Below are 14,541 nucleotides of genomic sequence, written 5' to 3'. Positions count from 1 at the left end.
GGAATCTGCATCTTCCCCAGAGCATCTCCAGGGATGGAGGAAGGTGGTCTTGTAAGGATGACCTTGCTGTGCAGAAGAAAGAGCTGAGGGAGGGAAAAGACCCATGGGAGGCTCTGAGAGGAAGGACCAGCCCAGGGTGACTGTGCCCTGGAGCAGTTCCGAGGTGAAGGCTCTGGGTGTATCAGCTGCTGTGTCCTGGCCATCAGTGAGGTGAGGATCACTGAGGAACACTTGGGAAGATGGGAAACTCCGAATCAGTCTGGAGAACAGCCTGGCTGAGACCTGGGAAAAAGGAGGCTGGTGTTGCTGGATGTCAGTTCCGCTTCCTGTGGGGCTCATGATGTGTCCACCTTATGAAAGGCAGAAATTAATGCCCAGCTGTGAAAGAAAACTGTGGTCTCCTCTATTCACACAGCCTCGCCTGGAGGTAGGAGACACCATGATCACCACCCTCACAGCCCTGCTCTGCATTGGTGAGAATGGAACATGGGGATGGGAACCCTAGTCTGGAACTAACAGCAAGGCTCTAGTCCATGAGGAGACCCAGGGCTTCGGAGGCTCTGGGGAGCAGAGGACCTGCTCAGGCTCCAGAGCAAACCTCTCACAGGAAGCTTTCTTCCAGCGCTGATTCTGGGTCCCAGGACCCCAGCACAGGCAGGTGAGTGTGTACTGAGCTGTCATAGGTCCCTCCTCCTCCTGGGCACAAGGGGCTACTGCAGTGGGAGTGGAGCGCAGCAACTGTGGACTGGTGCTGGGAGGCCTGAGGGTCCTCGGGATGAGAACTGGGATGTAAGGGGAGGAGGAGGTGGCGCTGGGACCCAGATGTGATTTCCTTGCAGGTACCCTGCCCAAACCCAGGCTCTGGGCTGAGCCAGGATCTGTGATACCACGAGGAGAAGCAGTGACCCTCTGGTGTGAGGAGACTCCAGGGGCCCACGAATATGTACTGTACAAAGAGGGAAGCCGATCAATCTGGAGAAGACAAACGTCAATGCAACTCAAGGATGTGGCCAAATTCTCCATCCTATCTGTGAAACAGCACCATGCAGGGCAATATCGCTGTTACTACCAAGCCCCCTCTGGCCAGTCAGAGCACAGTGATTCCCTGGAGCTGCTGGTAACAGGTGAGAGGACACTGAGGATCTTAGCCACAGCTTCTGCCCTCCGGAAGGGGTCTGCTCACAGGGGTGTACCTTCTCACAGGGGTGTACCTTCTCACAGCCCAGCCCTGGGGACAGTGTGGGAGGTGTGGGTCCATTTCACATGCTGCCTCCTTCTCTCCTAGGATTCTACAGCAAACCCAGCCTCTCAGCCCTACGGAGCCCTGTGGTGGACTCAGGAGGGAATGTGACCCTCTGGTGTCGGGCACAGCTGGTATTTGACCAGTTCATTCTGACTAAGGAAGGAGGAGACAAGCTCTCCTGGACTCTGGACTCACAGCAATACCCTAGTGGGCAGGCCTACGCCATGTTCCCTGTGGGTCCTGTGACCCCCAGGCAGAGGTGGACATTCCGTTGTTACGGCTGTTACAATACAGAACCAAACATGTTGTCAGAGCCCAGTGATGCCCTGGAGCTGCTTGTATCAGGTGAGCAAGTGCCTGCATAGACCCAAGCAGGTTTCATTCCTAAATAATTGACAGGGACCCTACTACAGAGGATTCCTAGAAGAGAGTTTTGGTCAGGATGTCCACAGGGTTGGAAACCTCAATAGGACTCACAGGGCAGCACAGGAGGGCCAGGGTGTGGCAGGAAGCAGCCCCTCAGTCTGGCTCCTCCTCCCTCTAGTGCTGTCCAGGAAGTACTCTCTTCCGACCCAGGGCACAACCTGACCCTCAGATTTTGCTCTGTGTGGCACCCTGGGCACAACCTGACCCTCAGGTTTTGCTCTGACCCCGGCTATTTCAGATCACTCTGTCTAACAAAGGGGGAGACATTCTCACACAGTGCCCTGGCCAGCAGCCCCAGACTGGGCATATTTAGGCTGACTTCCCCATGGGCCTGGGAGTGGTTTCCATGGGGGCCTCTATACATTATATGGTTGACACTGCCTCTCCTTCAATTCCTTGGTTCCTATTGATTCCCTGGACATTCTCATCAGAGGTGAGGAGCCCAGGACTCAGTCAGGGACCCAGACTCCACACAAGGTCTGCTGAAGGATGAGGCTGGGGTATCAGGAAGGAGATAGAGACACAGGGGAGGTGAGGAAGGGCAGAGTGAGAGGAAGCAGAGACAGACAGAGGGCGAGGGCCCTCAGAGACAGCCCCACTAAGGCCTCAGCTCAGAACAAGATGGAGCAGCCCCTCACCACCTCCTTCTCTCCAGGACAGCTCCCTGCCAGACCCTCCCTCTTGGTGCAGCCAGGACCCACGGTGTCCTCAGGAGAGAATGTGACCCTGCTGTGTCAGTCACAGATTCCGATGGACACTATTCTTCTGTCCAAGGAAGGGCTAGTGCATCCCCACCTGCCTGTGAGATTAGAGTCCAGAGCTCAGCAGTCCTAAGCAGAATTGGTTGTGGGAGTTGCAAGCTCAGCCATCAGGGGGACCTACAGGTGTTATGGCTCTCAGCACTCAGCTCCATATCTGTTGTCACTGCCTAATCAGCCCCTTGGAGCTTGTGGTCTCTGGTGAGTTGCTTGTGACCCCTGTAGTGACTGAGCTCAGGGTCTCCCAAGGCTGCCCTGCACAGGGTGCATATGAGGAGCACTGGGGAAACCAGCCAAAGGCGAACTCTTCCAAGGCATGTTGTTACCACCCATTTCCTGCCTAGAATGCACTCCGTGTGCAGCAGCCAGTGTTGGAAAAGCCACAGCACAGGGAGAGGAGAGGGCAGAGTTCCATTCCCAAGGCAGCCCACTCCGCACTTCCTCGAGTTCTCATCCCCAGGATAAGTCTCATTGCCACCTTCAGTGCCCAACTCCACAGCAGGAGTCTCTGGCGCTGTCCCAGTGTTCTGTGTCCAGGCTGCCTGGAGATGCTCAGCACATCTCAGTCCTGATTCCAATCTTGGTTCCACTGCTGTCCAGGGGCAGAGAAGAGGGTAGGAACCCAGGTGCCCACAGGCTCAGAATGGGTGCTGCATGGGGTGATTTCAAAGCTGAAGGAGATGTTGGGGTCCAGCATGGGGGAAGAGCACAGCTGACATGGGCAGGGAGCCCAGGCCTTCACTTCCTCTCTTATCCCAGGAGACTTTGAGAAGCAGCCCCTCACACCAGAGTCCGAGCCCTAGGATCCAGAGTGAAGGCACTGCTTGGAGGGATCACGGACAGGGGCTGAGCTGTGGGGCTGCTGCAGCCTTCTCTGGAGATGCTGACTCAGACCAGCCCCTCCTGTGTGGCCTCAGTTTAGGAGAGGCCTGGCCATGAACTTCAAGTTGCTCTTTTGGCTGATCTTGCTGTGATCCCTGGAGAGGTGGCCTCCAATGGGAGCCTCCAGGACCCCACACTGCCATTATCCTGTCTCTCCACACAGTGACAGTGGCGATGTCCAGGGGAAGACACAGGGCCAGGGCAGGATGTCCAAGCTCCTTCCCTCCAGATCAGGAGGCTGAGCTCTGCCGGAGAGAACAGGGCAGAAGTCCAGCTCCATGGGTTCATCCAAATCTGGGCCTCTTGCTGGTTTCCCTGGGCTGGCAACTCCCCTCTTTCAGCCTCCATTTCCTCCTAGGTAAACTGCATGAGGGGGTGGGTGATCCCATGTGCAGCACTGTGAGAGTGTGAGGGATGCAAAGGTCCAAAGTGGGCTGGCACACACTAGGTGCTCAATGAAGTGACAATTTTCCTCTTTCAAGGCAGCAGCCTAGGCCTAGGACTGCAAGGGAACCTGAAGGTTGTGATCAGGGTCTCCATGGCCTCCTCTGTGCTCCTCCTCCTTCTCCTCTTCTTTGGATACTGGTGCAAGGGAAGGAGTAGGAAGGCAGGTGAGCAGGGTGGGTGAGACCCAGGAAACTGTGGGTGCTGTGGTCCCCCAGGAAACCAATCCTAGGGAAGAAGTCTATGCAGAATCTCCTGTGCAGAACCTCACAGAAGAGAATCCAGCACAAAAATGGGTGCCTGTCCCAGGGGGAGTCTCTGGGGTGGTCTGCGCTTCTCCTCCTCAGGCCTCATAGGCTTCCTAGTCCGTGGGGTCAAAGGCTTCCTTCTAGCCTTGCATGGCCTGCAGAATGTATGGTTCTGACCTCCTAGCCAAGACTTTGTCCATCTACAGGCCCAGAGAGAAGTGACTTCCCATGTCCTACAGTTCCATAGAGCCAGCGCCCAGGGACAGAGGCCTGCAGAGGAGCTCATTCCTGTCTGAGAACCCTGAATCCCCTGTCTGCTGCCCTCACAGAATCCTGACACCCCAAGGGATCTCCAGTTCCTGCCAAGCTACTGCAGCCCAGGAAGAAAATCTCTGTGAGAGGAAGATGGGTGGGGATGGGAGATGCCCCGAGGTCTCAGCATCACAGGGGCAGGGGAAGCTGGGGCTCAGAGTTCAGTTAGTCTGAACTCTGACACTGCTCCTGGGGACATCATACAGTGCCTGGCTCTGTGTCTCCAGCTGGACACGGCAGGGCTTGAGGGAGTGAGAGTACCCAGGACACTGGCCAAGAGCTGACCACTCTTCTGTACATGCAGATGCCACAGTGAACAATACAAAGCCTGAGGACAGAGTGGAGCTCAACATTGAGGTGAGACCCGATCCCATCCAGGGCACAGGGACTTCCTGTCTCCCAGTTAAGCCCAGGGACTCTGCTCTGGTCACCACCGCTCAGCTCTCAGGTGCCTTACAACTGAGCACTCCCTTCCCTTGTTATGACCATGTGCTGGGCTATATTCCTGTGACCTTGGCATCCCTTTCCTCTATCCAATTCCTGGCCCTCAGCCTCTATGTGGCTATTCCCTGCTCCTGGGTCTCAGAAGGACCCCGAGTGAATGAGCTGCCACACACACCATTTACGGGGGGCTCCTTCCTTACCTGGCACTATGGAGCTGCAGATACAGTGGTGAACACAGTCCCCTCCCATTCTGAGCCCACTCGAGGAGGAGGCTGAGCACAGAGCTATGAAAGAAAATAAAGCAGAGAATGGGGTAGAGGACAGGAGGGCCAGGGATAATCAAGGTAAGACCTTGGTAAGATGACTGCTGAGCAGAAGACTGCATGCTGAGAGCCACGTGCACCTCCAATGTGCCAGCACTCTAGGCACAGTACAAGGGCAAAGGTCCTGAGACAGAAACAGGCTCCTTTAGAGCAATGATCCTTGTAGCTACAGCTCAGGAATCAAGGTTGGGTTGTCAGTATGCAAAGGCAGCACTGCAGGAAGAAATCTGCCAGACCCTCCAAGACTTAGGAAGGCAATGAAAGCCCATGAGGAAGAAACAGAGTATGGTTTAATTTCTAAAAGATACCTCTGGCCACCATAGGGGAACTTGGTTGGAAGACACCAATGTGGAACCCAGGGGACCTTGTTTCTTGTCTCTGTGCCCTTGTTGCAGAGCCCAGCTGATGAGGACCCCCAGGGAGTGATGTATGCTGAGGTGTAGCAGTCAGCACCCAGAGGGCACTCAGTGCCCTCCTTTGGCACTCGCTGGGGAGCTCCTGGACACAAAGAATGGGCAGGAGGGGGGACAGGCTGATGGATCCTTAGGTCAGTCCCACCCTACCCCACCCTCAGTGCCCAGGCTCCCCCAAAGCCAAGCAAAACCTACCCTCTCCCACTCTTCCTTACTGGCTGCCGCATGTGAGGGTCCTCAGGGTGTGACCTATACTCAGCTGAGCAACTGGATGCTCAACCAGGGGACAGCTGTGTTTACTATCTCCCAGGTTAGGGCCTGCTCAGAGGAACCCACTGTGTACACTGATCTGGCATCCAGTAGACCTAGAGCCATCCCAAAAGAGACTAAGTGATGTCTCAGTCAGGGACACCTCACAGAGACCTACAGAGATTCTGGAATCTTCCCAGACTCACCTGAGTCTGTCATCAGAGAGAGCTCCCCTCTGTGTGTGCTGGAATAAAACCAGTGATACATCAATAATTGATGAGTGAATTAGAAATGAAATCTTGGGAGAGGATTGTGAAATAAATCATAATGTTGACAACAGCATGACCCCACACAGATAGAAAATGACAAAATTAAGATGAATATTGTGGCAAACACTCTTAAAGAACCTTTGAACCAAAATACAATATCATAAATTTAGAAAAAGCATGTGAAATAACTCTAAATCACATAAGATAAAAATAGTATTAGCTAATAATGATGGTTTAAATAGTTAACACACATTTCAATATTAGAAAATAGCAAACATCTAAATAGATCCCACATGTGTTTTATGATGTAACAGCAGGATATTATGAATAATTTTATGCCAGTGTGCAATAAAGTAGAGATGAAATGGACAAAATCCCACAGGTGCAATTTACTAAGTGGGAAATAAACAAAATCAGAAAATCTGACTGTCTCGTGTGTGTTGAGTATGTTGAGCCTGTGATTAAAAAATTGCCCAATAATCTTTGCTAGTTATTTCTTTCACATTTGCAAAGTACATCAAATCACAAACTTCCACAGACAAGTCTCACAAGTACAAAAAGAGAAAAAAGCCCAACATGTTTCATCACCCACAAAAATTATTATAGCAAACTTGCTGAGGAAAATACAAAATGAGAAAGTCTCATTCTGAGCTCTCACATCAAGCAAGATATGCCCTTTAGTCATCCATGGAGGCCCTCCACTGTAAGCCCAGCTACTCAGGAGATTGAGCCTAGAGGGTTCAAACTTGGTCCCAGCCTGGGGAACTCAGCAAGACCCTGTTGGAAAATAAGTCAAGAAGAGCTGGTGACCTAACTTAGTGCTCTCCATGTTCATTCCACAGTCACCCCTCACAAAAAATAGAAAAACTGTCAATAAAAGATAATACATTATGATATTTGCAGGGAGCTGTTGAAGCTGGAGATTGACCGCAAGTGTGGGGATAAAGCAAGCCCAGTCCAGAAAACACAGAGAGCCCTAAAAAAGCTGTTCCAGCACCAAGAAAGCAAGAGGCCCAGGCCAGCCAGGCAAACAGATTGCTAGGCAGTGGGTTTGAAATTAACAGCCTTCTTCTGAGGGTATAAAGGTACTACAGGGTTGAGCAGTTCCTTCTCTCCCTTCAGCAGTAAGGGCTCCACAGGACCCCAGCTTTGTCTCTTTATTTTCTCATCCTCTCACAGTCCTTCCCCCTGGGAATATCTAGAGTAGCTGATCACTACAGATATTACTTACTAGTGGGGATTTTTGTTTTTAGTTTGAAAGGCAACAGTAGGTTAAAATGTAAAGCTACATAAGAGATTAACAACCAGAGATAGCCCCTCCACTCTCCCATCCACCCTATGTGTAGTGCTGTTATAGTACCACAATTAGTTTTGCCTTTCCCTTTCTGCAACTTTCTTCACAATCTCAAACAGAAATGCTACACTGATTGAATAACACCTCCATGTTTTCCTGAGTCTTAAGTCTCTATTAAGCTGTAGGTAATCTCATGTTTTTAAGACATTGTTCTAGGCAATATATGAAAGTGTAATTGTACGGTATTTATCATTTTTGGTCTGGTTCATTTAGGTTAGCCTAATGTTTTCATGGTATATTTGTATGCTTGATTCTTTTACGTTTTATGTGTAATGTTTACCTCACTCTCCTTAAAATGAATATCTTATAAACTGCTGTCTTGCTTCCTTTTCTCTCATTGCTTAGACAACATACCCAATATGCAAAATGAAGGAAGGAAAGGTTTACTTGACTCACAGTTTGTGGAAGTTTCAGTTCATAATCAGCTGGCTCCAAAGCAGGGTGGCATTGCACAGGGGCAACACTTCCAGACAGCAGAAGACAGAAAAAGCAACAAGAGGAGATAAGGGAAGGATGAACCTGTTCTCCTCCATTATACTGTAACCAGGCTACCCTTATTCCGGGGTAGGTGTAGTGATGACACCATCTGCTTGCTCTCCTCTTGCACAGTCTCAGGATGTTTGCAAAGTGAAGATCCTGGTTCCCTGCGGAGTCTCTTAGTTAAAATTCTAACCTCAAGTTGACACAATGTATCAACCATAACAATTGCATATATGGTCATCCATCCCCTAGGAATAGAGAAAGTCTGAGAACCACATCATGAGCGAATGTTGTTGTGCACATTTTAAAGTGTACATTTTACACAAATGATGTGGTCTCCTACACACAAATGTCAGAATGTGTGTGCACACATAGTGCATAAACAGTGCTCCTTGTCTAACAATGGCATAATTACATCATCAGGTTTAATGCAAATTTCTTGTAGACTGCATACATGGTAACACACTGCTTAACCATATGCAAACATTCTGAGAAATGCCCCTGTGTTGTAAACATGAGAGTAAATTTACACAAGGAGAAAAGGAGAAGATCAAGAAATGTGGTACACATGAGTTATGTGAGGATACTGCCACACTTTATAAGCAACAGAAGTATAGTGACTAGACAAACCATAACATAGCCATTGCTTATTGGTAACAATGGTGATGCACAAGTAAATTTACTTTTCTAGTAACTGTATACATTTTTCACAGTCCTTGATTAGTGCATGTTGTTTATACAGATGAGTAGGCTCCATCTTGGCAAATGTGTGCATGTGCATAATATACTTTAGTTCTTTCCTATCAGTCATTTGCTCCACTCTGCTTCCTAGGTTTGCATTTTCTAAGTTCTCTCCAATGACTCAATGATCATTCAAAGGCAAATTCGTTATTCTTCATATGTTTGTGTATTTTCTGATTTTTAGTTTTATCACATTATGACCTGATGAAATGCAATAAATCATTTCAATTGTTTTGAACATTTAAGGCTTATTTTTGACCCACACTCTGATCAATTTTAGAGATCTAAATATAAGATGATGAGAAGAATGTGTATTAGATACTTTTGGGTGCTATAGTTATGAACATCTGCTAAGTTTATTATATATATATATATATACATATATATATATATATATATAGTATTCCACTCTGATTTTTCTCTTTTTTATTTTGAAGAGAATAAAACCAAATACAACAAATGAAAACAGAGTCAGTCAAAACAAAATGACGGACACAGTACATGACGTAAAAACAAAATACAAGGTGATCAGCAATGGTTACCATAATGCCTCTTGCAATCTTCAATAGAATTGCTCATACCATCAGGTATAATAAGATTAAACAAAACAATACAGAACAAAATCAATAGAAATGAAACATTGGAAACAGGTCTTGGGAAGATGGTGGCTTGATAGGTAGCAGGGTAGAGAGCTTCTCTGAGAAAAACAACTCACACACTAGAATTTAACATCATGGAGAAGACCAGATGAAAGGAGAGGGATTCTCATGACCCAGGAAGTAACTGAGGAAATAGAAAAAGAAAAAAGAAGGAAAGAAAGAAAGGAAGGAACAAAAGAAGAAAGGAGCCAGACCTTCTTACTGCAGCCAGTCTCACACACAGCTGGGGTGTCCTAGAGTCTGATGATTCAAGGTTGTGCTGAACTTGCAGCCACAAAAATTGGGAATTGGTGAGTACAGGGACTTTGGTGGGAGGATGCAGCACAACAGAGAGTGAAACAAACGTGAAGAGCTGCATTAATCCGTGTTGAGTGCTAGGAATTGGGTCCCATGGAGGAGGTGAGCCACTTTACATCATATTGGAGTTGGACAGGACAGGCCTGAACCAAGAACTGAGTGGCATTATTTACCCTCCCCTGGCGCAAAGAAAAGTGGTGGGAACTGCTAGGGCTGGGTCATTCTCTGGGTTAGGACCCAGGAAACAGGGACAGAACAGTCCAGAAAATGTGACATCCACACAGAACAGACAAATGTGCTGAAGACATTCACCAGTTGACTGGGCCAGAGGAGATGGGCCAGACCACATTGTTCCTGTGTGTATCTCAGGCCAGCAGGAAAAGATAGCAATCCCTTAGCCAGCATGCTTCAGAAAAACCATAGGCAATACAGAAAGGGATTTTAAAATCTGATACACTATGAACAATGTCCTCTGCCTTCTTTTGTTGACAACTTCTGCCGTTTCTCTTTCTCAGTGTGCATTGCACATTTTGGGTCCCTCCTTTAAAGATTAGGGGGAAACCCATTATCTACCTAAGCGGTGCTGAACCTTTTTACCCTGAGCTTGATCTTGAGCTGTATTCCTTTACCTACTACAGCCTCAAGGCTTGCCTTCCTTATAACTGAGTAGTTCTCCACTGCACAAAAGTGTCATGACTTTCCAGTCTATCTGCAGCTGCTGCATGAGCTGTCCCTATTTCTCTCTGGTTTCCTGTCACATAGAGCATCATTTTCTCATCTTTGACTTTCAGTTTATTAACCCTCTTTCAGATTGAGTGTATTTCCTATTCAGAGTATCTCAGTGGACTGTTTCTCCTGATCTACTCTGCTTGTATTTCTTTTTTTAGCATATCAAGGCCATCTATATTAGAGATTATAGCCAACCTTCTCTGCCTCATCTCTGCTATGCTATTTTTCTACTACTGATTGTCTATGTTTCTTCTTCATTCCACTGTCTGCCCCATTCATTGAGGCTGGCTGCCACTGTTGCTGAAATCCTGGTATTTTTTTTTTCCGTCTCTCTAGAATGTCCTTCAGTATTTTTTGTAGGGTTGGATTGGTTGTCATGAACTCCCACAATTCCTCTTTGTCATGGAAACATCTTATTTCTCCATTAATTTTGAAAGACAGTTTTGCAGAGTAATCAATCTGGGTTGGAGAGTACTTTCTTTCAGAGCTTGGAACACTTTGCTCCTGGCTCTTCTTGATTTGATAATTTGTGTGGAGAAGTCTGTCGTGATTTTGGTGGGTTTTTCTTTATACGTGATTTCTTTTCTCTGACCTCTTTTAGTATTCTGTTCTTGTGATGAATTTCTGGGATCTTGATTATTATATATCTGGGTTAGATCTGTTTTGGTTGTAGCTGGCTGGAGTTCTGTGTGCCTCTTTTATCTGGATATCATTTCCTTTTCCTATGCTTGAAGTTGTTCTTAACTATTTCTGTGGAGAGCCTTTGTAATTTTTTTTTATTTCTGCTTATTTGCTCACATTTTTATTCTTAAGTTATATTTCCTCTTGTAGTCTTCTAGCCTTTGTATTGTTACTTCCTGGTTCCTATTATTCAGACATCTTTCCTTTCATGATCACACATTGAAAGTTTATCTTCAAGTTTTGAAAGTCTAACTTTAGTTTCTGTCAAGGAATTTTTCCAGCTTTAAATGGAGTTTTTAATTTCCTGGTAATTTCTTTGGATCTGTTTCATGTATTCTAGATTTTGTTTATATTCTTCATTAAAAGTTTCTCTTCTTTTTCAGGGATCCTCCATTCTTTCATCTGTGTCTTCTTGAGAGGGGCTTAGCATTTCTTTTATTAATCTTTTCATACCTTGCCTCACTTGAATTCGCATTTCAGTTTTACGTTCATCTATGAGGTCATTAAGGTATTTATTTCTGCTGATGCTGTTGCTGATATTGCATGATTATTGCCCTTGATCTCTTCTGTATATACCTCTCCTGAACTTATTTTCCCTGGGTCAGTGGCTAAAGGTTTTTTCTTGTTTCTTTCTCTTGTCATGTTTCTGGTTTCTTTCAGACAGATGTATGGTGAAGGTCTCAGGCCTTTCTGCATTGCCTATGGTTTTTCTGAAGCTTGCTAGCTAGGGGTTTGCTGCCTTCTACAGTTTACTATTGATCTGAGGTGCACACAGGGATGATGTGGGCTGTCCCATCTCCTCTGAGCCAGTCAACCAGCGAGTGTCTCAACACATTAGTCTGTGGTGTGCAGACATCACAGGTTCAGGACAGATTCGTCCCTGGCCACTGGGTCCCGACCAGTGGCATGACCCAGCCCACATAGGTCCAACTAGTCCTCTTTGGGTCAGGAGCAGCTGACTGACACCACTGTGATTCCAGGTTCAGGCCTGTCCTGCCCAACTCCAATATGTCATCCAGTGGGTCACCTCCTCCATGGGATCCAATTCCCAGCCTTCACCACGGATTAATGCAACTCTCCACATGGTGCCATTCTTTGTTGTGCTGCTCCTCCTACCAAAGGCCTTGGACTTACCAACTCTGGATTTCAGTGCTACTGTGACATCAGCATGACAGTGGATCATCTGACTCTAAGGCGCACCCAGCTCAGTGTGGGACCAGCCCCAGTGTGAGCGTCTGGTTCCAACATTTCATCCATGTTTTTCCCTCCTTACTTTCTTTATTCTTTTCTTTTTCTTTTTTCCTCAGTTTGTTCCTCAGTCGTGAGAATCCCTCTCTTTTTGTCTGGTCTTCTCCATGGTGCTAAATTCTAGCATCTGAGTTGTTTTTCTCAGAGAACCTCTCTACCTTGTTACCTATCAAGCCGCCATCTGCCCAAGACTTTTCCAGTCATCTTTTTTTGAAAGTATCTTATTTCTCCATCAATTTTCAAAGATAGTTTTGCAGGTTACATCAATTTGGGTTGAAAGTTGTTTACATTCAGGAGTTGAAATACTTCACTCCAAGTTCTTCCTGACTTGAAGGTTTGTGTTGAGAATTCTGCCATGATTTTGATAGGCTTTCCTTCATAGGTGATCTGTTCATCATTTCTGATGGCTTCTAGTATTTTATTATTCTGCTTAGTTTCTTAGTTTCTGATATCCTGATTATTATATGTATAGATGAAGATTTATTTTGGTTATGGCTAATTGGAGTGCTATATGCTTCAGTTATGTATATATCAGATTCTTTCCCTTTGTTTGGAAATTTTTTGCTATTATTGCTATAAATGATCTTTGTATGTCATATGCATTTACTCCTGCTTTTCTCATAGACACTTACTAGTCTTATATTGTATTTCTTTTATTGTCTTGCGGCTGTTAAATTGTGGTTTTGTGGTTCTTCGTTATTTTTAACAGCTCTTTTCAGCTTCCATTCTGTATTCAAGGTCTGAAAGTCTCTCTTCACTTTCATTCAAGTGGTTTTGCCAGCTTTGAATAGAGTTTTTAATTTCCTAAATATCCCTTTGAATCTGTTTTATGCATTCTAATTCTGTCTTATATTGCTTAATCAAGTTTTCCAGCATTTTCTTATGTTTCTCTATTTTTTATCTAAATCTTGTTTAGATATACTCAACATTTCTTCCATAATATTTGTAATTTCTTTTTTCATCTGAGAAATTATTTCTGATCTGTTTTCCTCTACTAACTGCAATCTTTTAAGGAGAAGCTGTATGTAGTAAATAGATCACATTTATTTAGTAAATTGTCAATATTTGGATATTCATCAGTATATTGATGTGGCAAGAGAATGCTGCCTGGAGGAGCAGAATCACATATGGGTCCCTGAGAGGCCAGTGAGTATATAGCAATGTCACCCTGTGGTTCCAGGCCCATCCCTATGGGAGGTGCAGTGTGCATGAATTTGGATTCTTTGGTAAGTGGTTCAGTGTGGCCTTGGTTAGAGTTGCTGCACTGTGGACCTCATCTGAAAGTTTCCATGCACCTGCCCCCACTATGGTGTGGTGAGGAGTTGGTCATCTTCCTGTGTGGGCTTCAGGCAGTAAACATTTTAGAGTGTGACCAGGAGCTAAGACAATCACATCCTGTTTGTTTTCTAGCTCTTATCAGTTCCTATCTCCTGCTTGCAAAAGAAAGATCATGCCTCCAATGAGTCAGCCTCCAATGTCCTATAAATCCTCAAAGGAAAAGCAGTAGAAGAGAAGTGGAGAAGCCTGACACAGAGGGTACCCTAGGGAGGCTGAGTTCATGTTCCTTTGGGCCCGAGTTCAATCAGATCAGGCACAGTCATGAAGGGCAGGGTCCACATGGACACGGGTAAACTCCTGAGCGGATTGTCTCTCCAAGATATTGTTTTGTCTGGATCCTGTATGAGATGTGCTATGTCCTCCCTGTCCTTGTTCACTGCTCAAACACGAAGAGCTTTCCAGTTGGGAGATATGGGCCAGGTGCAGGTGACACAGAAGGCTTTCCAGTGAATCTTCTGGCAGCTCACAGGCAAGATATCTGTGACTGAGAGTCCCATTCTATTCAGGAGCTGAAATGGCTTTGCCTTGTGCTAAGCCAGTCTCCTGCAATAGCCTGTGATACTCAGAGTCTGGTATTTGGGGTGAGCTGGAATCACCCCTCTGACAAGAAAGCCCCAGTGCTAGAAACTAAGTTTCCTATGAAGACCAGGAGCTACCTGTTTTTCTGCATCCTATCCAGGATGAGGAGATAAAGAGCTTTCCTGCTGCAGAGTCTGAGAGGAACCTCTGTGGGAGAATGATGACAACTAATCCCACATTTTTATTCTATTGTTTGAATCCGGGATATTTTAGGCTATTCTACCATGCACACAGTATTATTAACACACAAAATCTCAAGAGAGGCTTGGGTCAGGTTTGACCAGTGACCTAAGTGAAATCTGAGTTCTGAGAGATCTGTTGTATACATGCTGGTGTGAGCTGTACATTGCCCAAACACAAGGTAGCCCTGGACATAAAGAGGCTTTGAGTTAGGGAAAAACCTCGCAGGAGTGTAAATGAAGAA

General features: G+C 46.2%; 1 pseudogene; it reads left to right on the top strand.

The window, feature by feature from the left end:
- Positions 1–439: 439 nt before the first annotated feature.
- LOC100724080 (leukocyte immunoglobulin-like receptor subfamily A member 6) lies at positions 440–5,033 on the top strand (annotated as a pseudogene).
- Positions 5,034–14,541: the final 9,508 nt, after the last annotated feature.

This window comes from Cavia porcellus, unplaced genomic scaffold (genome assembly GCF_034190915.1).
Source record: "Cavia porcellus strain 051 isolate PalLab524CR breed Dunkin Hartley unplaced genomic scaffold, mCavPor4.1 scaffold_7, whole genome shotgun sequence".
In the NCBI taxonomy this organism is placed as follows: Eukaryota; Metazoa; Chordata; class Mammalia; order Rodentia; family Caviidae; genus Cavia; species Cavia porcellus.
This window is presented reverse-complemented; position numbering and strand designations above follow the sequence as displayed.